The sequence below is a fragment of the Humulus lupulus genome, chromosome 2 (assembly GCF_963169125.1).
Source record: "Humulus lupulus chromosome 2, drHumLupu1.1, whole genome shotgun sequence".
Lineage (NCBI taxonomy): Eukaryota > Viridiplantae > Streptophyta > Magnoliopsida > Rosales > Cannabaceae > Humulus > Humulus lupulus.
In genome coordinates this window covers 130,197,883-130,224,418 of record NC_084794.1, presented here as the reverse complement: position 1 = coordinate 130,224,418, position 26,536 = coordinate 130,197,883, and the positions used below count along the sequence as shown (strand labels likewise).

Below are 26,536 nucleotides of genomic sequence, written 5' to 3'. Positions count from 1 at the left end.
TGGGTGCAGTTTTCTTACATCTGGTCTAAGCACTAGCTAAATAAAAACGACCCTCAAGCACGATCCCCTTTCGAGCCCTAGCGGTACCCTAGTTACAACCATAATAAATGATATCCATCAATATCGAGTAAATAAAGGCTTCCGGACTGAGTCCTAGCCTCCGAGACCTCGAATTCTACTAAACCGGGTAGTAGAACAGCGTCGCAATGCAACCTCGTGAACCCAGATTTTCAAAGCTTTCTCCAAGCCGAAACTCACAAAATTCACCCCAAAGTTGTACCAAACCCATAATTGAGTCCCAAAACCTCAATACTACACTTAAGGCAACATAAATACACCAAAAACTTAACCACAACTCAAAATTCAGCAATAGCTTTAGAAACTAAAAACATAGAAATAAAGCTCAAAACTTAAACCTAAATTTACCTATGTACAATTTGTTCCCTAGCTGTTTCTTTAAGCCTGCTAGCCACTGAGTTCTCCCAAAGCAAGTTCCAATTACTTACAAGCTCCTTCCTATCCTCAAGATGATCAAGCCACTCCAAAATTCCTCTTGGAGCCAAAGTACAAGAAAAAGGGAGAGAGAGAAGAGAGAGTGAAGCCGAGTGTTTTGTTTATTTGGTTTCCTATTTCTAAAGCAATCTAGTTACTAAGTCACTCTTTGAAATGAAAAGACCGAAATGCCCCTACTTATTTCCTTGCTCTCTAATGTCCTAAAGGGTAATTTAGTCTTTTGCCACATTTTCCGCTAATCTCAATTAACACCTTATAATTCCCCCAAATAACTTCCCATTACCCGATAAGTCCCGACAATGTACTAAATTACCCAAATACCCCTGGGCTCACCCCGAGCCGGGTATTTTGGCCCCATTGTGACTAAACCACTAACTTGCCCACTAAGATGACTTCGTGCTGAATAACTCAAATATATTCACATAATAAAGTGGTATCAATCACAAATACACATATATTAACAATTATACCCTCAACGAGTCAAAATTACGAAAATGTCTTTCTAATAAGAAACAAATCCACATGCATGCTTAATACACCTAAACATGCAAACATAGTCATATTATATTATAACTCACATAATTCACATAATCATGCATATAATCACACAACTTATTCAATTATTGCCCTCTTGGCCCCCTAATTAAGGCACTAAGCCTTATTAGGGAAATTGAGACGTTACAAATTGCCTCCCCTATTTTGATTCCTTCTCCTCTTATTTATAGAGAGGAATTTAGGGTTATATTTAAATCATGGGCCTAAGCTATTCGGCTTGGCCCATAAATAATACATTTCAACATTATAATAGCACAAATATAGCTGTATTTTGATAAATGACGACCTTGCCACCCGTCACTATTTTTGTTAGCATAGATAGCCTATATTGAATGAATGGGAATAGAAGAATGTCACTGAGTGATTAGACTCTTTATGCTAGCGTTTGGTAGTTTGCTTTGTGAGAACATGAATGCAATTAATTGTGCTCATCATCCCTTTATAATTGCTATTATTTGAAATGTCATCATGCCAAAAAATTGGTATAACATTTGCCTTCTAAGATAGTTTTTGTGCTTTGCACAATTCTGACTTAATTATGTGATCAATTTCCCCATTTTCTTTGGTTATACATTCAAGTGGCATTTAAATAAAGTAGCCTTTTCCCTTAGTACCGCTTCTGATCGTGTTCCAAAAAGTATTATAATTTTCCTGTTCTTTTATTCTACTCTAAGGATTTCCATTGGAATACCAACTTTTTGAGCTGTTTTGAAATAAGTCACCTTAGGCTTATTTTTTGGGAAAAGTTGAGAACTACCCATTTTTAAGAGTAGTTAACTAAAATTAGACACTAAATATATTTAGTTGAACTTTACCCATTATTATCATGAGATTTCCCAAATTACTCTTATTTGAGCACATGATTCTAAGTGTTGTTGTAATGTGTATTATATGTGTCATATTATAGTTAAATTGGAAATACATTCTAATTGTAATGTGTTTAAGGAGAAAAAAAACATGTAATTGAAGGGGTATAATGGGTACATCAATTGAAAATGTGGGTATTAAAATAAAAGTTAAAAATAGTGGGTAAAAATTAAAATGGATCATTTAAAATGGGTACAGATCTAATTTCGGGCCCATTTATTTTTACAAAACCTAAAGCCCATTTCTCAAAGCTGGTTGTTCACTTGGAGAGACAAGAGCCACAACTGACCCCAATCTTGGAAAGTGTTCGACGCCGCCGGAGAAGGTAACACCTCAGCCGGCAGTGGATTGAGAGGAGTTCGACATTGCTGGAGCAAAGTTGATACCACCAGAGACTCCATCGCCGTCTTGCTCGCACCATTCAAAAAGTTTCTTTTCGCAAATTTGAGTTAAATTTGAAGAAAGCTCAAGCTTTAGCTAGATAGATTTACGCCATTAAGTTCCACTATTTTAAACTACATTTTGTCAATTTTTGCCGATAGTTGAGTAAGAATCCCTCCTCTAATATCGGAGCCTTGATTCCTCACAAGATGCTTCTTTTTATATTTTGAACCTGAATGACCAATGAGTAGGACTGGTTTTGCTTTGTTTGTAACCGAACAAGTAGTGTTACACAGGATCAAGTCTAATTGATTCTTCTTCGCCTAGCACACACGTTCAAACAAGTCGATTGTCTACTGACCAAGTAGAATAGGGAATCGTTATTCTAAGTTCTCTCGTATGTGGATAACCCGAACATGTTTCAATTCCTACCTAAACTCTCCTTTTTCAGTGCCTTTAATTCTGATAAAAGAGCTTTCCATTAGGAATAAAAGCTTGCGTGAACAAGATCCTGACTTGATCCTCCATGATACTTTTTCCATATATGCGAATAGTATTTTTTTCCTTTTAATATAGGCACATAAACGAACAACTTCTTCTCTGTTCGCTCCTAGTATATTCACGTGTGAACAAAACTCTTGGATTTCAATATTTATATGGAAATTTCAGCGAATGGTCTGCTCTTTATGTGTCCCTTGTGACTTTTGCATGTTTCTTGATTGCTTTGTGAACAAATTCATAGCCTTTATTCATTCTATTCGCACCATGTATATATTGCTTGTGAGTACTTGAGGGAACATAACTTGGTTAGGCTATTTTGATGTCTGACTTGAGCACTTGCATCAAGGCCTTGCCAACGAACAACCACTTTTATGAGGCTAGTGAATACGACACATTTTTGTTGTATGCGAACGAACTTGTTTTGACCCTTGTTCGCCCAACACTTATTGAAGTGGGCGATCAGTCCATGTGAAGGTTAATAGAATCTTCTCATTTATTTTATGGTCGCCTGTGTTGAATGATTGTGTGCGAATAGAATATAAGCCGGTGAATATGCCCCTCTAGTGGCCTGTGTTTGCCTATTATAGGCTAACTTGACTGAATTGATTTTTTTTAAAGGAAAGAGACCATAGTTTAACGCCTTCCCTGATAGCCAAAATATATGATGATTTGATACCCTATGATAGGCAGTTATGAACATGCTTAGGAGGAGCCCTTGTCCCAAGCGAACAAGAATTTCACATTTTAATGGCCCATCTTTTCCAATTAATTCAATTAAAGCCTCCTTACAGTTGCTATCCACCTCAAATATACCAACTTGAGTGAGTTTTGTTTTGATCTCCACTTACTATCACTCAATGCATTTATGTTAGTGTCTCGTAAAGACACATAAACAAACAAGCTGCTTATGCCAGACTTGAATGCTTTTTGACATTCTATTTTTGTACTTCATGGGTTCTACTCGCTTGTATATTCTAGTTTGTACAAATAGATACTCTTCTATGCTTTTAGGCAATTATAGTGTCACGAAATGCTCATCAATAGCCTACATACGAGCATAGGCTTTAAAACAAAGAAGGGCAATCAGATCCTATTGTCTCCTCAAATAAATGCATTTGACTGATTAGATTGCTCTTAGCGTGCTTTAGATAAACGAACAACTCTTTCATGTTTACGTATTAGATCCTTTTTATGGTTTTATTCACCCTACTAGTACTCATATGGGCGAACAAGCCTCGTACTATGTATGCGAACAAAACCTAACTCTTTTCTTATCTTTTTAGGTACTTGGTTTGTTCGATCACTAAGCTGTCCAACATTTTTCATGATCCAGTTAGGCCTTGGTCTCTAAAGTGTATAGGGATCTGCTCATCCATATTTGCTTCTGATCTGCAACCAGGTCCATGCCTCCCAAGAAATCAAGAGCTTTAAGGAAGAGGAAGGAGGTTGATTATACTGAAAAAGGGCTCGGAGAAATATTTAGCTCGAAAGGTTTTGTGATATCGAGATCCACTTTTTCTACAAGTGATCTCTCTCATTCAGTAGACAAATATGGACTCATTGGCGAGCTTAGGCTTAAAGTCCTTGCTAATGATGAATGAGCAGACTCCCAACCAGAAGAATATACTGCTTGGAGTCCCATGCATTGTCAAGGAGGCACCTTCCTTCCACTTCACACATATTTTGTGGGAATATGTGATTATTTTGGAATAGCCATGTTTCAGTTGACGCTAAACAGTTACAAATTATTGGCAGTGCTACGTATTTTGTATAGAGTGCTAGATTGGCGTTCTCCTGATGCTTTGGCGGTATAATACTTTTTCAATATCAAGTCCAATCGTGCATCAGGTTCTGAAGGGTTCTACCACTTGTGTAGCTATTTTGGTGGAGAAGTTCTCAGGAGTGGTGTTTCCAATCTTGGTCGTTATTTCAGTCAGTACTTTTTTACCAATGCCATCAAATTTGAGCATAGGCTCTTCTGTGATATTGGTAAGTGTCAGGTCATTTTCCTTTGACAAGGTTATCTGTTTGCATCCTTTGTTGTATGCTTATTCTGCTCGCATGCTTTGTTGTTTTAGGCCGCTATCGACGACCAACTCCAACCTCTGAGATGCAAGAACGCCTTTCTCAGTTACGAGGATTGGGTGATAAGTATAGGAATGTGTATTTCCTCATTAATGAAAACAATTTGCAATTGGTCGATATCCTTGAACCACACCACTCATTGGATCATCTATCTCCCCTTCTGGAGTTTGACTACGTTTCCTTTTTTGAGGTTTGGAAGTCTATGCATGAGGGGCGATCAGAGGAGGTTACTGATCTTGTTCTAAATGAATATTTCATTGCTATTCGTGACGAGCCAAAGTTAGCGCGTTTTGAGGTTTTACCTGCTCGTTCTTCCCCGAGTAGTTTTTGTTCTACATTGCCCAACTGTCCAGAATTTGATTTATCGCATGTGCCTCTCCCTTTTGATTCTTTTAGTGATGTGGAAGGTTTAAATCTATCCCCTAGAAATGGGGAGCGAACTTTCCCTCATTGGGTAGATGAATATCTTCCAGAGAGAGCTTTCAATGCCAATAGTCTTTCTGGTATATTATTGATTTTTTAATGCATTCTGAATGCTATGTATTCTTTTACTCTTGCATTTTATCTTACCATTTTTCTTTGAGAGGATGCATGAATGCTCGGGCTTTGTTTGGTGGCCCCAAATTTGTAGGTGCAAGGGCTAGCAAGAGGAGAAAACAATCAACGAACAAGGATAAAGGGACCCTTCCAGAGTCTTCTTCTGCTCGTCTAGGCCAAAGTCGACCTCCTGTTGGGGTTACACAACCGTCTCATGCAGCGACTACTAGTGAGGTCCCCACGAATAGGTACTTTTCTTTCTCACTACCTACTCGTGCTCAAATGGTGGTGCCTAGATTTGAGGAGGTTATTTAGAGTGACCAGGTACGTGCAAAATGGTCATTCTCCAGAGTTTGCATCACCAACGAGATCGTTCGCCATTCCATTGACAGCACTGTTCAGGTGTGTTTCTTCTCTTATTATTGTACTTGTTATCTCTCCGCTTAAATTTCTGTATTGATCTCTTTTTATCCCTTGCAGACAATGATCACCTTGACCAACCTATCTGAGTCTATCGAGCAATTGAAGAAGGACAAGGAGGATGCATGTCGTACCCAAATGGTTGAAGTAGAGACTATTCGTGGCAAGAGGAACACTTATAGGACTGAGCTTGAGCAACTCAAGAGCTCCTCTTGTACTGGGATCAATCAACTAAAGGCTGAGATTGATTAGCTCCAGAAGTCTCATGTTGCTGAGATTGGGCAGCTTAAAGCTGATGCTGAAGTTGATGGCCTTCAAACTCTTGAAGAAGAAGGAAAGATCATAAATAACATGTTCTTTCAGGTATAGAAACGCAACCACAGTATTGATTTATCATTTTTGAATGGCGGAGAGAAGTCCCTACTAAAGGCTTGCGAACAGAAACTTGTTGAGGAGAAAAATACTTCTGTTCTCACCTCACTAGTGCAGCCAGGGGATGGTGATGCTAGTTCAAGACTCGTAGATCTTGTGACTAGCACTTTTGTTGACCCTTTAGCTACCTCGGGTGACCAGATCCCTCGGCCAAAGCCTTGATAGCTTAGTCTCTAGTGCACCTCATGTTCGAGTATTTTGTATTGGCAAACTTTTAACTATCTTTATTTTGTGTTGTAGTATGTACTTGTATGCAAACGAATAGACCATTGGCTTTTACTTTTGTACCAGCGAACATACTAGTTTGTCTTTTGTACATGATGCAAACAACTTGTTTTTTTTATCAGCTTTTTGTCCCCACGCGACTTGTGTTCTTATTTCGCCTTAATGTTTAGGCGAGCTTACACACTTTTGCCTTTATGGTTAAAACGAACATAACACAAGCAGACATAGTTTTGCCTTCATGGGTAGAACAAAAATAACATTTTTATGGGTAGAACGAACATAACACTTTTCTCTTTTAGGTTGGAAAGGTTCATAGTTAGTTTCTTGTTTTGGTTCTTTCTTATACCTTATATGCCCCCAAGTGATTGAGGAGTCTTGGTCCTTGATCACTTGTTATGTTGTGCTTGGGTACGAATAAATGTTCTGCTCATTTATGGTAATGCACAATTAGCTAGCATAATTCTTTTATCAACACCATAGGCTAATAGAATCACTCTACTCGCTTTATGTATATAGACATAGGCGAGCAGGCTATGATGGGCGAACAGGTTGCATGTTGATACATGTTCTTGTACTTCTTAGGTTTATGTTCGCTCAATGTAGATGCGTAGTAGCGAGCAAGATTACCTTTCATGGTTTTCGAGCTCTTCTTTTCCTGTTCATTTTTGTGACATGCAAATTGATGAACATGTTAAAAAGAGTTATTTCCTTATGAAGACCCATGGGTGAGCAAGCTTCTCTTTGTAGTGCTTCAAGATTATTCTTCCTTCCCAGTTCACCTAGTGTAGGCTATTATGGGTGAACAACAACGGAAATGCCTTTAAAGGATGAATAAATAGAGTTGAAGGTTATTCCTCCAACAGGTAGGCGATCAGTTTTGAAGTTTTCCTCTTTTTTGATAATGAACAGAATTTGAAGTTATTCTCGATCAAAGTTCGAGATTCTCTTCTTTTCTGATGATGTTTCCGAGATGATTTTATCTACTCGGTTCGTGTCTGGTTCAACCGGGTTTAATTTTTTGCTTAGTAGCTGCCTGTTAGTGTTCAAGCCACATACCTGGTTAGAACCGGGATTTTTTTGCTTTGATTTTTCTTGTTAGTTTTTCAAGTTTCATCAGGAATTATACTGATAATCCGAGCTATTGTACAGGCTTGGTTTTCATTTCCCAACTTTACTTTTATACTAACTTGAATTTTTTCCAAGTTTATCGTGTTGTTTTAACTTCCAAGTACGTCTACTCGTTTTGTTAATTCTCACAATCACTTTGCATACTTATTTAAACATACAAGTATGATGAGCTTATATCTGCTTGGAACTCATACTCCTTAATTCATAGAAGCATGGTAGGCTTAAAATATTACTTAAAATTTTGTTACACAAAAAATTTGTAATATTGTGCCTTTTGATGCTCAGTTATCTCCACACTTTGACCTTTTTTTTCTTCCTTAAAATTAATTTTTCTTTAAAGTTTGTGTAGATTTTTGCCGAGCTCATGGTATGGTTATATCCAACACCTATATGCCCCCCGAGTAACCAAGTTATAAATCTTGGACTATTTTTAGTTTGGGTTTGAGCTGGTTTTATTAATGCATAATTCGAAGTTGTCCTCCTTCCTGATTACAATAAGAATTCAGGGTTATCTTCTTTTCTGATAAAGATCAGAATTTGAAATTGTCCTATTTCCTGATTATGATCAGAATTCGAGGTTATCTTCTTTTCAGATCGTTATCTCTTTATGAAGCAATCTTTTTTTTAACTGAAACATGAGTGATCTCTTTAGAAAGAGGTCTTAACAACCAATCATGGGTGGCCCCTTTATGAAGTGTTCCTTAATAGTGATCCCTATAAGAAGCGATCTTTGTTTATACTTGTAACGACCCAAATTTGCTAATAGGGCTTAGGGCCTTGATTAGCGTGCCTAGAGGGCAATAAATGATTTAACATGTTAATATGTGAATATGTGATAGAGATGCATGTTTAGTTGAATTAAATATGCATGTGGGTCCCGTTTGGATAATAGGGGTATGTCTGTGATTTTAGCCCGTTGAGGGCATAAATGTGATAAATATGATATGTGTGTGATATATATTTGTGTAGCACGATCCGAGGAAGTTCTAGAGAGCAGTTAGCCAGAAAGTCACAATGGGGTTGAGAATCCTACTCAGGGCGAGTTGAGGGGTATTTTGGGTATTAGATGTATTATGGGGTTATGGAAATAAATACTTGGAGATATATTTGAGGTTAGAATATCTAGGAGGGGATATTGGGGAAATTTACCATTTTTCCCTTGGGGACGTTTTGGCACCCCGAGCCTTGAGGTAACCTTAAAGCTTAAGTTAAATAAAACAAAGCTTAGGAAGCTTTTAGAAACTTAGGAACTGACATTCACTTTCCCTTCTCAGCTGAAGATAGTTTCTATTTTCTCTCATCTTTACTCTCTAAGACAACTCAAGGAATCAAGCAAGGGAAAGAAAACAGTCAAGAACTAGAATTGGGGCAGAGCTTGGGAGACTCTAACCAGAAAACCAGGACTTGGAGCTTAAGGAATTGAAGTTGGGAATTTAGGGGATCAACTCTGAATCATAACTCAGCAAGGGTAAGCTCTAACTTTGAGAATTATGGTTTATTCCTACTGTTTTCTTAGGAAATGCATGTGAGTAGGATTTGATCTGTTCTAGGGTGTTTAGCTGAGTTTGTAGAGCAAGTTTTTGATAGGTTTTGATGTTGAAACTGGGCTAGAACCTTTGTGATGATTATCTGGAATTGTTAGTTTGATTTTGGATGAGATGGTTTGAAGAAAATGCAAGAACAGATGGATATTTCTGGGTTTGGAGGCGAGGGCCGTGACCTGTGTGCATGCGAGGCCTTGGGAGGCCATGGTGCTTGAGGCGCGCCGCGGTCCGTGCGTGCTTCAGGGAGGCGCTAGCCTCTGTTTCGAGGCTAGCCGCTGCGCTTGTGTGGTAGGGCCGCGACTCTTAGTGCCATTTTTTGTTTTTAAGTGTGTTTAGGCTTGGGAACTCAAAGGTTAAGGCTCAGGATGGATTTTATCACCCAGATTGATAGAATTCAAGGTCCCAGAGATTAGAGTTATGGCTCAAAGTTATTTAATGGATTAGAACTTGATGGATGAATATTGTTAATGCGTTGTGACTAGGATTTCGACGAGGCTCAAGTTGGGGACTGTGCTCGGGATATCGGTGCTCGGAGAGCTCGGGACGCAGGTAAGAAAACCACTGTTCCCATAGAGCTTGTATGCAGGGCTGAGCCCCAATATGTTTGAATTGCAGGGCGTAGCCCTTTGATTGAATTTGTTAGTGTTCAGTATATGTTTATTGTGCTATGAATGCAATTATGTGAATGTTCGACAAGAGCTGGGAACGGCGCAGGCTGAGGTCGGCAGGGGCCGGGAACGACAAAGGGCCGAGAATGGCATTGGGCACGTTGAGTGCAAGGCCGAGTACGACAAGGGGCCGGGAGCAGCGTTGAGCACGTGGAGTGCGAGTTGCCAGGGCGAGACCCTAAAGGATACCTGGGATATCCTCACGATGTGGACCGCAAACCCAGGGCCTGGTAAAGCGCCTGGGACAGCTTGGCTGTATGTGTTTAGCCTATTGATGGCCTCTTTATATGCTATGTGTTTGTTATGCATATGTTTTCTGTTTGTGAGGGTTTTCTTGCTGGGCATCGGCTCACGGGTGCTCTGTGGTGCAGGTAAGGGCAAGGGAAAATTCGACCAACCATGAGTACGGAGAGCGTGAAGCGGCACGTACATGTTTGGCCTGCCTGGCTGCCACAGCCAGTGGTTTTGAGAGATGATTGTATTAAAACTTAGATTTTGTTGTCTAGTCGACTTGGTTTGTAATTATACGTTGTAAATATCTTTAAACGATATTTTGGGATCCCAAGTGTCAAACACTTTATGATTTTCAGTAAATGGAATTATTTTCAAAGTTTATAACTCTGTTTATGGCTTAATCACACTTTTTGACCTAAAATCTCGATTAGCGAGTTGAATGCACTTTTTAAACTCACTTAGTAACGACTCTAAGGAAGTAGGACGTTACAATACCCCTAGCAGGTTTGGCCATACCGGGTATGTCTTTGGCAACTAAAACATTCCCTTAAGACCTATCTTTCGGGTTTGGATGACAAGTTAATATATGAGGAGCATCTCCATTCATTCTTCTTCAAATTTGGGGTCAACTCTTCTCTTGCCTCATTGATAGGAGATTAACTCAGTAAATCCCGAGCTTCAGATGGGTGTCAGATTGGAGATGAAAGGATAAACAGATAATGCTAACATGGTTTTTCTAGTGAGTTTACATGTTCTGACAGTTTTTATCCCTGTTCGTACCTTAGAAGAAACCTTGGGCGAATAAGTCCTTTATTGTAACGCCCTAATCTCCAGGGATCGTTACGGTGTGCATTTTAAACAGTGCTAAACTCACTAATCGAGTCATTTGGCCATAATCGTGTAACTAAGTATGATTAACGATTTAGAATTAAAAAAATTGGTTAAGATATAACGTTTCACTAAAACGTTTACCATATACATTGGGATTTAAAGGTTTATTACAACAAAATATTTACAACCAGTCGTCCTAAGTGGAAAAATAGGGTTTAACTCTAGTTCCTCTTTAAACCCTCGGCCGTGGTGGTCGAGTAGCCGCATATGTACACATCGCCACCTAAGCTCTCCAACTCAAGGATGGTCCAACTTTCTTTTGCCTTTACCTGCACCACATAGCACCCGTGAGGGAAGCCCAGCAAGAAAAACTCAATATGCTCATGAACAAGTAATAACGTGTCACTAAGTCATTATAGGCATGCCTAGTAGTAATAACCCTACTCATGCATGCAACCAGGTACAAATAAATGTTTGTGAAGCCCTGCGCTCTAAGTAGATGACTAATAAGTCTCCCCCTCTGAGGCAGATGACTAATAAGTCTCTCTCGGTCAGATGACTAATAAGTCTATCTTAGTCAGATGACTAATAAGTCTATCTCGGTCAGATGACTAATAAGTCCATCTCAGTCAGATGACTGATAAGTCCATCTCGGCCAGGTGACTGATAAGTCCATCTCGGTCAGATGACTGATAAGTCCATCTCGGTCAGATGACTGATAAGTCCATCTCGGCCAGATGAATAATAAGTCTATCTCAGTCAGATGACTGATAAGTCTATCTCGGTCAAATGACTGATAAGTCTATCTCGATTAGATGGCTAATAAGTCTATCTAGGTTAGATGACTAATAAGTCTATCTCGATCAGATGACTGATAAGTCCATCTCAGTCAGATAACTGATAAGTCCATCTCGATTAGATGACTAATAAATCTATCTCGGTTAGATGACTAATAAGTCTATCTCGGAGGTCCCTTACCCTCCTAGCCATGTGACGTGTAGGTCACCTTAGCCTTTTCGGCTCTGGCTCTAAGTAACTAGACTTTAGACTAGACAAGCGCTTTTAGTTTTCATCGAACTTGAGGTCGGTCCGGCATTTATGCTCATGATGAGTCATTCAATGTGGACGTCGATTAGATCTAATCTTTATCAGCTTGCGTTAAACATGCTAAGACCGTTCTTGACACATAAGCCAATACCATACGACCAGTGCTTGGTACTACTGCTGAACTTGACTAGTAAGTCACAACTTCACAGTTAATACCGACACCATTGCCGATTCTGACTAATAAGTTAGTGCCATTCACAAGTGAGCAAGATATGGTAAGCATTTGATATGAAATCAATGTCCACATTTAAACACTCAACATGCCTCAATAATAACCATGAATGTCACATATAGGGTGCAGTTTTCTTACCTCTGGTTCGAGCGAGAAATAACAATTGAATGACCCTTGAGAATGATCGATCCTTTTGATTCCTTAGCGGTCACCTAGTCATAACCAATTTCAATCTCCATTAATTAAAATCAACAATAAAAGGTTCTTGACCTAAACCTCACTCCCGGGACCTCGAATTGTACCCAAACAGTGAGTAGATTCGATCCCGAGCCTTAGAAATTGAAACCCCGAACCAAAAACTCTCAAAAGTGCCCAAAATATGCATAAGAGAAAACAGGGTAGCGCTATAGTGCTGCCCCCCTAGCGCCCAAACACTACAACCAGGGGAATTTTGCCCTGGCTAGCGCTGTAGCGCTACCCTTTGGGCGCTATAGCGCTAGGACCAGGCAGATTCACCCTCGTTTTAGCCTCCTTCGAATCCTCCATTTCCAACCTGAAAATCAAGCTTCCAAACTTCATTCAAACCCCCAAATGAACCCAAATACCATATACACAAGTCCTAGGCATCATAATCCAAGTAACCCTAGCCAAAACTTCCATCAAATTCTCAACTTTCCAACTCAAAAACCAGCTGAAACTCAAATAGAAAAATAGAGCAAGAACAAGAGTTTTAATGGCTAAAAACTCATCTCAATCTCAGAATCACACCCTCTTCACTGGTGGAACACAACCCAAAACCCTCAAGGCTTGGTTCCTCAAAAAGAGCTTCAAAAATCAAGAAGAAAAGAGGAAGAAATGATGAACGGGAGAAGGTGAAGGAGTGCTCTATTTTCTACTGCCTTCTAAGCTTTAATAGCTGATATAAATCCTTAAGGTCAAAAGACCAAAATGCCCCTAGGTCATTTAAAATCCTCTTAAGGCCACCAAGGGCAAAACCATCCTTTCGCACCTATCTCGTTAATCATAATTAACGCCCTCCAATTCCTGTTATTCTCAATATTCTCAAATGCTAATAAATCATATCCCATTACCCTTTAATTCTCGGTAATGTTCTAATCACCAAATCACCCCGAGACTCACCCCGAGCCCCGAAACTAACCCGTTATGACCAGACCGATAACTTGTATTCACAGATCGTCTCACGCCGAATGGCTCGAACAAATCCACATTTTAATGTGGTCTTATTCAAAATTCACCAACATGCATGAAAATACACAATTACGCCCTCAACGGGCCAAATTACCAAAATGCCCTTATAATGAAATGTGGACCCATATGCATGCTTTTATCAACATATAATAATATAATTCACATAAACATGCATATAATCATTTAATGGCATAATAAATCAATTATGGCCCTCCCGACCTCCTAATCAATGTCCTAAACCTTATTAGGGATTTTGGGGCATTACATTTATTGCCCTTGCTCCATTAGTCCGTTAGCATTGTGTTTGCATAGGTAAACGAACAGAGTCTTGGATTGATTTTGTTAGTTCCTTGCTAAGGTATTCAAGTGAACAAACTTCTTTTATGGTTGTATCGTAGAGTATGTATGCATTCTCTAAGCTAGCAAGCTTATTCTTCATTTCTGTTCATTCTCCATGTACATTGTTGGACGAACAAGCTTGTTTCTAACTTTCATGCCTCTGTTCATTTCTTATGTATATAGTTAGGCGAACAGACTTGTCTTCGAGCTAGTGATTATGACTTCGAGGTGAACACTGAAATTCATTCTCCTTGCTTTCTTTATGCAGAAGTGAGAACATGTGAAAATGTGTTCCTTTTATTTTTCTATTTGTTTTTTTAACAAGGAATCATAGGCAGGTTTGGGTAATGCACTATAAACGAACACGCTTCTTTGCACTTTATTCGCTCCATGTAGTTCTAAACAAGCGAGAAAAACCTTTCTTTTCCATCACATTGCAATTCTTCAATATTTTATCGATCGTATTCATCACTAGAGTTTAGCTCGGATGCCTAATACAAGTCAGTTCAGAGAGAACTTGTTCAAGATAGCTCGGATGCCTAATCAAGTTAGTTCAAACTTGACCTATTCAAGTCAGCTCGGATGATAAGTTCAAGTTGGTTCAGAGATGAGATACAGACATATACAAGTAGGTTCGTTCTCTATGTTGGACGAACACGCTTGTTTCTAACTTTCATGCATCAATTCGTTTCGTATGTTTATAGTCAGGCGAACAAACTTGTCTTCGAGTTAGTGATTATGACTCCAAGGTGAACACTAAAATTCATTATCCTTGCTTTATTTATGCAGATGTGAGAATAGGTGAAAATGTGTTCCTTTTATTTTTCTATTCATTTTCTTAACAAGGCATCAAAGGCAGGTTTGGGTAATGCACTATAAATGAACATGCTTCTTTGATTCTTCTTTGCACATTGTTCCCTCCATGTAGTTCTAAACAAGCGAGAACAATCTTGCTTTGCCATCGCATTCCAATTCTTCAATCTTTTCTCGGTCATATTCATCACTAGAGTTTAGCTCAGATGCCTAATACAAGTTAGTTCGGAGATGACTCGTTCAAGTCAAATCGAATGCCTAATACAAGTCAGTTCAGAGATGGCTTGTTCAAGTCGGCTAGGATGACAAGTGCAAGTCAGTTCAGAGATGAGATATGGACAACTTTTATGGCTAGTGTAGGTTAGCACAGATAATGCGTATCAATAAGCTCGAAACTTGATCAACGGAACTTAAGCATGGCAAATCTTTCCCGCTGTCTTCATTTAGTCTTATTCGCCCCATGTATGAACGCATGGGCGAACCAGTTTCATCCAAAGGTCAAACAAGCAGGCTAATCTTTCAAGATGTGTTCAGGAGCTTTTTATCCAACCATCTTTGCTTAGTTTGGATCACCCTTTGCATGTGCAAATAGAGTTTTTGTGGTGACCTCGAAATGGCCCCGAGCATAACCTTCCTTTCCTGTTCACTTAGCATAGGATATAATGAGCGACAAGATCTCCTTTGGTTTGCTCGGAAAATAGCTAGGAGATAAATTAATAGATTTAGCTCGATTAAGGCGTATAAGTCATTTCGAAGACCACAAAATTGCTATGTCTGTTCGTTTTACACAAGTACACTTGAGCGAATAGAAATATCTTTGGTGGTGTAAGATTGAAACAACATTGAAGCGAAGTGAATTATGATAATTTTCTCCACATTGGTTGTTGTTCACCTTTGGTGTGTGTTCATAGACGAACATACTCCATTTTTGTCATTTGATCTCCTTTTTTATTCCTGGTCATCCCTTGTATGTATACATGGGAAACCAGGTTATACATGTGTAACCACAACCTACATTTAGGTTCTAATTTTAGCTCGAGGATGAACTTTGACTCCAACTAGGATGTAAACTATGGATCAAATTGGAGTTGAATTCTGGATATGGCTTGGATGACTTGTGTAGAGTGATGACCAGCTCAGGTATAGATATTGAAGACACCTCGTTATTCTCATCTAGAACGGTGAGCAGCTTGGGTATGGATACCAGATTCTTCTCGGATAACTTGTGTAGAGTGGTGATCAGCTCGAATGATACATATGGGTCAACTTAGAGATGAATTTAGAATATGGCTTGGATTTCTCTGATCTTCTCAGAATTGTCACTAAGTATTGTGAGCTTTTTTTTTCCACAAGATCTCTTATTTTCTGAAGCTTAGTTCAATCATGCTTATCTCTTTGTTATAGCTAAAAGAACATGTTTTTGTTCATTTTGTATTCATGCCGATAGGTGAACAACTTTAAAAGGTCTTGATGGTTTCTTATGAAGGCCTATGGGCGTACATAAAACTCTTGATAGCCTTAAGAGTTTTGAACATACTCTTACAATCTTGTTCGCTAGTAGAAGCTACAATGGGCAAAATAAGTCTCGACATTACCAATTGCCTTCCCTATTTCGATCCCCTATCCTCTTAGTGAGGAGTTTAGGATTACATTTAAATCATTGGTCTAAGCTATTGGGATTGGCCTGTAAATAATACATTTCATTATTATAATAACACAAATATAACTATATTTAGATAAATGACGACTCTGCCACCCATCACTAATTCTGTTAGCATAGATAGCCTATCTTGAATGAACGGGAATAGAAGAATGTTATTGAGCGACCAGACTCCTTCTTCTAGCGTTTGGTAGTTTGCTTTGTGAGAACATGAATGCAACTAGTTTTGTTCATCATCCCTTTATAATTGTTATTCTTTGAAATGTCATCATGCCCAAAAAATGAGTATAACAAATACAATTATTTCAAATAAAATTAAGTGTTAATATTTATTTATTTCATGTTAAAATTTAGTTTTACCTCATTAGTTTGTTATAATAGATTAACTTGTTATTTATACATCTAAAAAAAAGTAAACATGTTATATATACAAAATTAATAAAAATAAAGTAAAAATTAAAATCATATCAATATAAAGTAATATTTATTTAATATATATATAATTCAAGATAAAAATATCTTTTTTTTTAAATATAATATATAGAAATTTATATATAATAATCTAAGCTTTTCAAATATATTCACGTGTACTCTTTTCTAAAACAAAAATCAAAACATACAACAAATATATCCAAAAATATCGATAAACTATAGAATTTATCGATTAATATCGCCGATTAGAGAAGTAATTCTACTAGGACTGCACCAATACATCACAATATAGAAATGTCACAAATATATTGCCAATATATCACCGACATAGTAAAAGATATAATTTTACAACATAAAATATATTGACACCCTCATTAATGTGATCTTTCTTTAATATTTCTGCCGATATTATCGAATTTTAGTTCCTTGACTGTGACGAATTAGGGACCCCATGTGGTGTATACCCTTAAAAAAACTTTAAATTAAATAAAAAAATCAATTTACTAAAATAAATACCTAAAGTTTAAAAAAAATAAAAGTGCAAGTTTAATTCAATAACAATTTTAATATTTGAGAAAAGCATTTAAAAAGTGTCCAAACAACTAAAATAAATTCAAAAGCTATTAAAAAAAATGGTTTCCTCCCCCATATCCATTTCATTATTTGTGTATAGAAAATTCCAATAAATAAAAAAATTGAGAGATTACAAATAAGATACTAAGTGAAAGGGATGTCAAGAGACAACTAATGGGGTGTGAGGTGGCTAGGTTAGTTGCAGATTTAAGCGAGACGAAAGAAATGTGAAAATTCTGGCAATGTCTAAGGTGATGGTAGGGTGGATGAATTAGCAAGGTGTGAGATTTTTGGGCCAGTGAGGCGTGAAGCGACTAGGCTAGTGAATACACGAGGTGTGGGTGATTGGGTTAGTTAGTCGCGAGACAACCAGTGTTGAGATTGGTGGAACTGGGGGCAAGTCCAACATGAGTGGAGCCGTGTCAGGATTAGACACTTTCAATAGATTTTTCAAGATGTTTTCATTTGCTTTGAGTTTGCTTGACTGTATATGATGTTATGTTGGTTGTTTTTAGATTGTTATTGCAATGCAAGTTTTATTTTTATTTTTATTTTTTTTAATTAAAAACTTCAAATTTTAGAAGTTTTCAAGCTTCAAGTTTAAGTTTGGGTTTGGATATTCATATTTATAAAAATTTGAATTAATTTAGGGTTAGAGTTTGAGAATTGTGGCTTAAGGAAGAAGATAATATGTCAACTATGATTAAGAAAATAGGAGAATTAAATGAAATAGTTTTTGTTTTAATTTATATAAAAGATTTGTAAAGATAACTATTTTTTTCTTAATAATGTTTTTAATATAAATTTTAAGAATTTTAATAAATTTAAATTAATTTTCATTCGAACTTAATTTTTAATATTTATTTTTACAATACTTTTAAAATTATTTAATAAATGTACCAATGAATCATTGACACATGGTTAATATTGGCAACCACATCATCAATTAACAAAAGGTACTAGCAACCACAATTAAATATAAATGATGGGCACTTTTACCATTAAAATATTTGATTTAATAAATAAATACAACAACGGGCAAATATTTGGCATTCATGCCACAAATATCCCAATTAATTTTGTCATATTTTCTTTTTCTAAGGGTGTATTTGGAAATCCACCTTGTAATTAGAATTAATTTAAGGCAATTATTTGATTTTTCTTGTTTGTTTAACCAGGTAGTTACATAGTAACCTTGTAATTGGAGGTAATTAAAGTGTCCTAATTACACACTTCAATTCTCATAGCCCTTCATGAGAATTGAGTGTAATTACTAAATACTATAATTTTAAACCACATAATATTATTTAACTATGTAATTACTAACTGCTTTGCCAACCATGACAATACGAATTCATATGTAATTACCACTTAACATCCAAACACACCTTATATTTTAAAACAATGTAATTACTACCCTATTAATTGCATGACCTAGTAATTACACAGTGACATCCAAACACATTCTAAGTGTTGTATAGGAAAGAATGTCATTTTATGGTTATGTTCTATTTCTTCATAAAACCTTGACAATGTTGGGTTAGGGGCTTCTTATTTGAGACAAGTAATCTAGCACAATCTTCTCAGATACTTCAATAAACCAATTAATGAATTACTGCATTCAATTATTGTTGTGATAAAATTTAATGAATAATGTGCAAGTGTATACAGTCACAAAGTAAGTAATAAAGTGATAAGTATTCAATATCATCTCCATAGAGATTGTAAACTAAAACTAAATGCAACAATCAATTACTAAACAATTAATTGTGGTGAAAATATTGTGGGTTGATTTTCGAACTAAAACTAAATTATAGAGAGTATAAAATGCTTAAAATAAACTAAGATGAACAAATTTTAACAACAAGAGAAAATTGATTTGGTTAAATGGACTTGAATTATTAACTTCCCCTATGTCGAGTAACCTGAACAAATTGCTGCAATAATATTTTAGCAAAAGTCCCAAAATTAACAAGAATTCTTCACATGTTCATAGAACTTTTCCAAATCCTATGGTATTAATTTATTCAACTAATTAAACATATCCCTATGCTAAATCAGGTTTAAGAATACAATTTCAAGCTTCAATTCTCAATAGTTACACAAGGAAGATAACACATCCCTATGCTATTCACTAAATACAGCCTAACAAAGATTATGCTCTTGTGTCATTAAAGTTCATCCATTTTATTCAACCTTTCAAGCATCACATATTGTTGGGTTTTATGCCCTTATAAAACCATGTCGGACATGTAGCACGATTTCATATTATCAATAAAAGTAGAGAAATTATTTAGTTTGACAACCGTGTTGCTTGCTTGTTTTATTACATGATTATTGAAATAATACAAACATTTATAAAATCCCGAACATATGGATAGTTACAATTGTAGTGACTAGGTCACAGTGGATTATAGTTGTAATTATATGTTCAAAAGAACGAGTCCTAAGATTAGATCAGTGCATTGGATTTTCACTGATTAGGCAATCTACGATATGATCTACTTACACATTCAGGGTGTGATGTCTTGTCCAAGGCATCGACCAAATAGATAAGATCAGATGTATTTAGTTACATCGGACTAGGACCGATATTGATTATTGATTGATAAATAAATATCGTTGTTATCAAATCTAATCAATGTCACAACGTTGACCATATATTAAGTCGATCTTAATTCTGAGTGATAATATTCTACTAATTATATTATTTAAATCTTTTGACTTGTTCGTTACCAGCTTACCCTACGGTCTAGCCCATACTTACATCTTGGAGATTTATTAGTGTAATTGAGTGGGAGTATTATTAATATATACAGAATCTATAACTTCTGTATGAGAAGTGAAAAGATGATTTCCTTAATTGCTTTGTTCAAAAGGTTAAATGATTGAGATCTCATTTCTGTGATTAAGTTCACGGAAATATCATTTATAAGGAACTTAGTGGGAGTTAAGGATAAAATACTGATGAGGGGTAAAATGGTAATTTTCACCCAGCTCGTTAGTAAGTCATCGATAGAGGATTGACTGATTGTAATGGTTATAACAATGGATAACGTATTTACGGTTTTGAAAATACGTTCTATGAATTCAAGAGTTCAATTCCGAGTCTATAGTGGAGTCACGAGGAATTAATAAGGTAGTGAAATTATTCGTAAATAAATTCACGGTAACTTGTTGGAGCTTGATTTCATGGATCCATGGTCCCTGCATCACCTTTGAGTAAATCATCTAGAATGTCTCAATTAATTGATTTAATTATCAATTAGGATTTTTAAAGTTGACTAGGTCAATTTTGGAAAATTTACTGAAATATGAGATTTAGAGAATAAAAGATAATCTTTGGGTAAATTTATTAATATTGATAAATTGGTATCAATATAAATAAATAATATTAAATCAAGTTTCAAATTATAATTAGTTAATTTGAATAAGGATTTAATTAATTAATTAAAAAAATAAAAATAAATAAAAGGTTTTGAATTTAGGCCCAGTTGGGATTTAAATTCAAAACAAAGAGATTGGACCCAAGTCCATTTATGGCAGCCCAAGACTTTTATTTTTGTTTATTATTTTTAATTAATTTAAATTTAAATAAATCCCATTAAGTTGCCTATATAAAGAATATGATATCTAGGGTTTTCATAAGCAAGTCAGTCTTAGTTGATTTGGGTAAGTGAAAACCTAGACACTCTAAACCTTTCTTGGCCACTCTCTCTTCTTCTTCTCTTCAAGATCTCTATCTCATGTGTTGAGAACCAGCCCACACTAGTTCTAGGTTGATCAAAAGCTTGGCGAGGAAGACTATGTTGCTGATCTTGTTCAATCTCTTGATAATACTCTGCTACAGAAATGAATCAAGGGTTAGAGAGATTGAAGGATGGAGTTGCTCCAGTTCCGCTGCGTAATGTAAGTTTTTACTTTGCTCTGTATTTGTATCAATTTCATAGGAGCATGTTCTAGGAATTTGCATATTTGTTTGATAATATGTAAATTGCATGAAAATAAATAAAGATCCTGCAATGAGTTTTTCCAACACATATAACTCATCATCTTGCCATTGATGGCCAAACAACAAGAAGAATTTAACATTAAGCACAATTGAATGAACAATGAGAGCTTTTACTAAAATAAAGTGCAAGAAATTAATACACTAGGACATAGGGTTCATCAATAATTCAAGCCTCAATAGAGTTAGTTCATGGCTAAACTAAGGAACACTAATCCAAGTTCAAATTTTCCCATGAGTATTAAAACAACAAAATAGTAGAAGATAGAAGAAAGGTGAACAATAAAGAAGAGGAGACAAGCCAATTGATGATGAATGGATGTGCTTCTCCTCTTTCCTCTTATGCCTTCTTTAACCTCTGATTTTTCTCTATATGATGTGTTCTTCTTTCTCAAAATGGCATAATATCCTTCATTAGGTGGCTGGCCTTCTTTTGTTGATTCTATGTTACCCAAAATAGATGCCCAAAGACCGAATTGACCCTCCTAAGCATCCCATAGGATCCCTTTTTGCTAAACCTTTGTAAAATGCTTCAAAAGTTGAATACTGCCTCTGCCTTTGCCACCTCATCTATAATGCCCCACGTCACTATGGCTGCTTCCTGGAATGACGACTAGCCCTGCAAACCAACATGAGTTTTTCCAGTGTGCTTTGTCCTCACTCGCGCGCTTCCTGGGAAAACTTCCCAGGAGGTCGCCCATCATAAGATTACTCCAGGTCAAGCATGCTTAACTTTGGAGTTCTCAAGTGATGGGCTACCGAAAAGAAGATGCATCTTGTTGGCATAGGTAGTACCCATCAATCCATTTAAGCCCTCTTCAACTGTGTAGTCCCATACCTACACGGTCTTAGAATTATCACACTTGACCTTCCCAAGGCAATGTGGGATTGCACAACTTTTACCCGGTCTTTCCTCCTGCGGATCACGAGACTCTGACTGTCACATCATCACTCTTGTCTAGCTCATTTAATGAAATGCTAAATGGATTCTCTATCAAGCATGTGTAAAGCTTCAAATGCACCCTATACAAAATTCTACAACATAATTTGCTTTGCTACAACAAACCTGGAATTTCATCATTCAAAATACAATTTAGCTAACTTTCAATTCCATTTTCTATGGAGCACATATATTTACCTACACTACCATTGTTTTCCACTACCTTTAGCTTTCAACAACTACAAAGACACACTAAACTAACCAACAACACAATAGAAAATAAATTAACTAAAAATAACTCTTTATTCAAGAGTTATTAGTCATCACATTTACTTTTCACATTAAATCCAAGTTCTCAAACTTCAAATTTTCCAATTTGTGTGCTGCTTGAATATTTGACATAATATCTTATTTATCCACTCTATTAATTGATTTTATGTATCATTAATGACTCTATATACTTGGGCCGAGCAAAAAATCAAGGAAAAAAAACACGTACAACGACCATTCGATACAAAAAAAAAAATGAAACCGAAAAAACTAAAAAAACCACAAACGATGCAAACTGCCACTGGTCGGTCGGTTTACGTTTGGCGGCACATTGACTGCCGAAATCGAAATTGACAATTTATGGTGTTTACTTTAAATTTTTTAATTATATATTTTATATGATATATTTACATTTTATATAAATAATATTAAATAAAAATAAAATTTTAACCTATTCTTTTTTAGGGCACTGACTTCTCTCTCTCTCTCTCTATCCCATTCTCATTTTTTTCACTATCTCTCTCACTCTAAGAGGTGAAATCTTATCATCTTCATCGCTTTCCTTCATCTTACTAATGACAACATCATATCCTCCCCACTCCTCCACTCACTTACAACGACACTTTGGGGTTTTATGCCCTTGTAAAACCACATTTCTTAAGACACATTCCTGCCTTGGCCAAAAAATTTAATCGTGACCTGTCAGGTATAAATTTTTTTGCTCAGATATTTAAATTTTATTTTTAAATGGGTACATTATATTGATATGTTAAATGATATTATGTAGGCTCCATCAACATCTAAACACAAATCCCTATCACCTAACCCACATTTATCATCAGCTGGATCTCACGTAGTCGTCCCCGCTAAAATAGCTCAATCAGAACCTTCAAATTGGTTAACTGATGACCAATGGGACAAAATTAATCTTAGTCTAAAATTTATAGTGAAGGAGTAATATTCCATTAAAGGGATATATGGGATTGTACAAGTTCTCGTTGACTCGGAGTTTATAGGAGATCGCGAGACTATCTTCATCACTTTAGAAGACATTTATCAAGCAGCCTCTATGGATAATATTGGATCCTCAGCTATGCTGTTTGGTATGAGGTATATATCAATTCAAATTGAACTCAATTTGTTATGTAATAACAAACTATTAGAGGAGTTTGAATATATTAGATATTCATCCGTAGTGAAGTAGATTCTGAGATGAAATTGTGTTTTGCGGAGATAACAGAAGGCTGAGAACATGTGTGTCTTAGTGAAGTAGGTTCTACGAATTATGTGTGTTGTGGTGGCTTATGGTTGAGAACATGCATGTTGTTTGTTGTATGTTTTGTTTGGATTGAATTTATAGGTACTAATAATTTTGGATATGCTATAGAAACAGAGGAAACTCTGCCCAAATTTTGTTTATTATATTAATTGAAATTGTATTAATTTATTAATTGAAAGTGCAATATGAATGATTGATTCTACAGATGCATTTGGGAAAGCATGCACCCAAATTCACGATAGCTATACAAAATTTTTGACACCGAACATCTTTCTATTGGCAATAATGAAAGTAAAAATTATACAGTGGATCTTATAGCCAAATGGATGATGACTATGGATAGACGAGGTCAAATATATTTCATTCCTTGGATTGTTGAGTAAGAACGAACTACTTAAATATTATCACTACAATGGTTGGCTTTTAATCTTATAATAATTATAATTTATTATTGTTTCAGTCGACATTGGATGTTGGTGCTCGTGATGATGCAAGAGATGACCATAATTTTGGACCCTTTGAAAAACACAAATTTCCACCAATAATTAAGGAGGTTATGGAAAAGTAAGTTCTTCAATTTTAATGTATGCATTGTTAATTTTTAAGACTTGAGAGTACATTATGTATTTAATTAATTTTAATTTTTGTAGAGCATACACACAATGTTCGGAAAATGAATACATTGGCACAGTTACGAAATTGCTGAGAGGTTCTTGTCCAAAACAGCCCGAAAGTCATGAATGTGGTTATTATGTACTAAGATACATTTATGATATTGTAAATGCACCGAATCCAGCAGAAGTTATCAAGAAGAAAGTATGTTATATTTTATACTCTTTTTTTCTTAAGAAAAACTAGATATAGTATTTAATCATCTAATCTATATTAACTTTTTAATTTTGCAGTGGTTTGACAAAAAAAGAATCAATGTCAAAGACGATCTACTACCACTACAAAGCGATTGGTTAGCAAGATTAATGCTATTTATTTATGAAGTCTAATTTTTCATATGTATGTAACTTGCTAACTTATTGACTTATATGTTAAATGATATTTGTATGTTCTTATTATGTATATTCAAACTAGTTGTATGATATGTGAATGTATATAATAATAGGTTATCTTTTAATTAGATAATAATTTATTGAATTAGGTATTTTATATTATTAAATAAAATTTGGGTATATAAACGGAATTAAAAATATAATAATATTTGGGTATATAATAATAATTAATAAAATTAGGTAATATAAATGAAATAGAAAATATATATAAAGAAGCACGTCCAAACAAATTTTAAAAAAACAAATGATTTCTCCTCGGTTTTGTTAACAAAACTGCAGAGAAAAAGAACACTTTTCTCTGTGGTTTGTCTATTACTTTTGGGTACCCTAATTTCAGCACGAGTCTTTCATTTAGCTCGGTTACAGCTGGAAAATAAATACATGGAAGAGATAACCAAGGAATCCATTCATTATCCACGTGGACAACTCAGTTTTCACGATGATTATACGAGCTAGGGATGCATAGGTTGCGAAGCGCGAACTTATGATATTCATACGGCACGACCTCCATAGTACGAGCTCGGAGATGTATCTAGTTCGTGGTAACTTGAATATATGGCGTATTCGCGGATCCCCAAAGACCCGGATATTTTATATGATCATTTATGGACAGCCTGTAATATTTAATGTCCAAAATATTAGGAGACCATTTATTTCGTGATCAAATCATATCCTAGTATAAATAGGAATAGTTTATATTAAATGTAATAAATATGTAAATCTGTGAATGACTCACTCGGTTACCTAAACCTGTCCAAGGAATTTCTCTATAAATACTGGGAATATTGGATAGGAAAGGGGACGATTATTCTGTAATACTGAAACTCTGCCAAAATAGAGAGAGAAAAATAGTAACAATATAGACTTGTGGACTAGGTGGATTTTAACCACTGAACCACGTAAAAAGATATGTGTTCTGGAGAGTTCATTTCCTATTTTGGTTTATTATCAAGCACCAATAAACCTTATTATTTTCTTAATTCACTGTTGGCAAAAAACCCCGTCAACAGTTTGATGCTTTCATTGAGAGGTGAGATTAGTGCTTTCATCAAAATCCCAGTAAAATCTCATCATGGTGGTCACTCGCTCAATGCAGGATAATGAGATAGAACACCCTAGTGGGCAGGGGGTTCATCATACCACTGTTTCAAACAAGCATGGCCCTGAAGTTCATCTTGCCTAAGAAAGCAACCGGCGGGCCACGACGATATTGGGAGTTCGGCGTCATTACCACCGAATCTAAAGCCAGACTACTTGATTACAGTTGAGTTGGAAAACATGCAGTTAAGAAGCCATCTTGCCAAGGTAAACAGGAAAATTGAGGAGGTTTTGGCTCGGTTACCCCCTCTTGCAACTGACGTTAATGTCGGAAAGAGGCAAAGTGAGTCTCATAAGTCCCACAGAAATAGCCGATCCAAACCAAGCCGATCAGTCAGAATTGCCACCCCAAGCTCTGTGCCTACGATGCAAGACCGCCAAAATGCTCAACCTAGTGGCCCTCGGAGAGGACATCAGCAAGTCAGTCGGTCAGTTAGGACCACAACCCCAAGTTCAGTACCTCTTTCCCCAGCGCCTCGAGGTACCCATGGCAATCCACGGGGAAGAGGTGGAACAGGCTCACAGAGACAAAATGTTCCAGCCAACCCTCCTGCGTCACGATCGAATCGTCAGGCGCAGAGAGCTAGAAATGATGGGGCAGAATTGAGCCGGGCTAATTTAGTTTTCCCTAATGGGACAAGAATTGCCTC

The 26,536-nt window shown here is 36.3% G+C and overlaps 1 long non-coding RNA gene across 1 annotated transcript; it reads left to right on the top strand.

The window, feature by feature from the left end:
- Positions 1-3,536: 3,536 nt before the first annotated feature.
- LOC133816301 (uncharacterized) lies at positions 3,537-6,540 on the top strand. Its single transcript, XR_009885143.1, has 3 exons — positions 3,537-4,806; positions 4,896-5,841; positions 5,920-6,540. It is a non-coding gene; the product is annotated as an uncharacterized LOC133816301 (long non-coding RNA).
- The last annotated feature ends 19,996 nt before the right edge of the window (positions 6,541-26,536 follow it).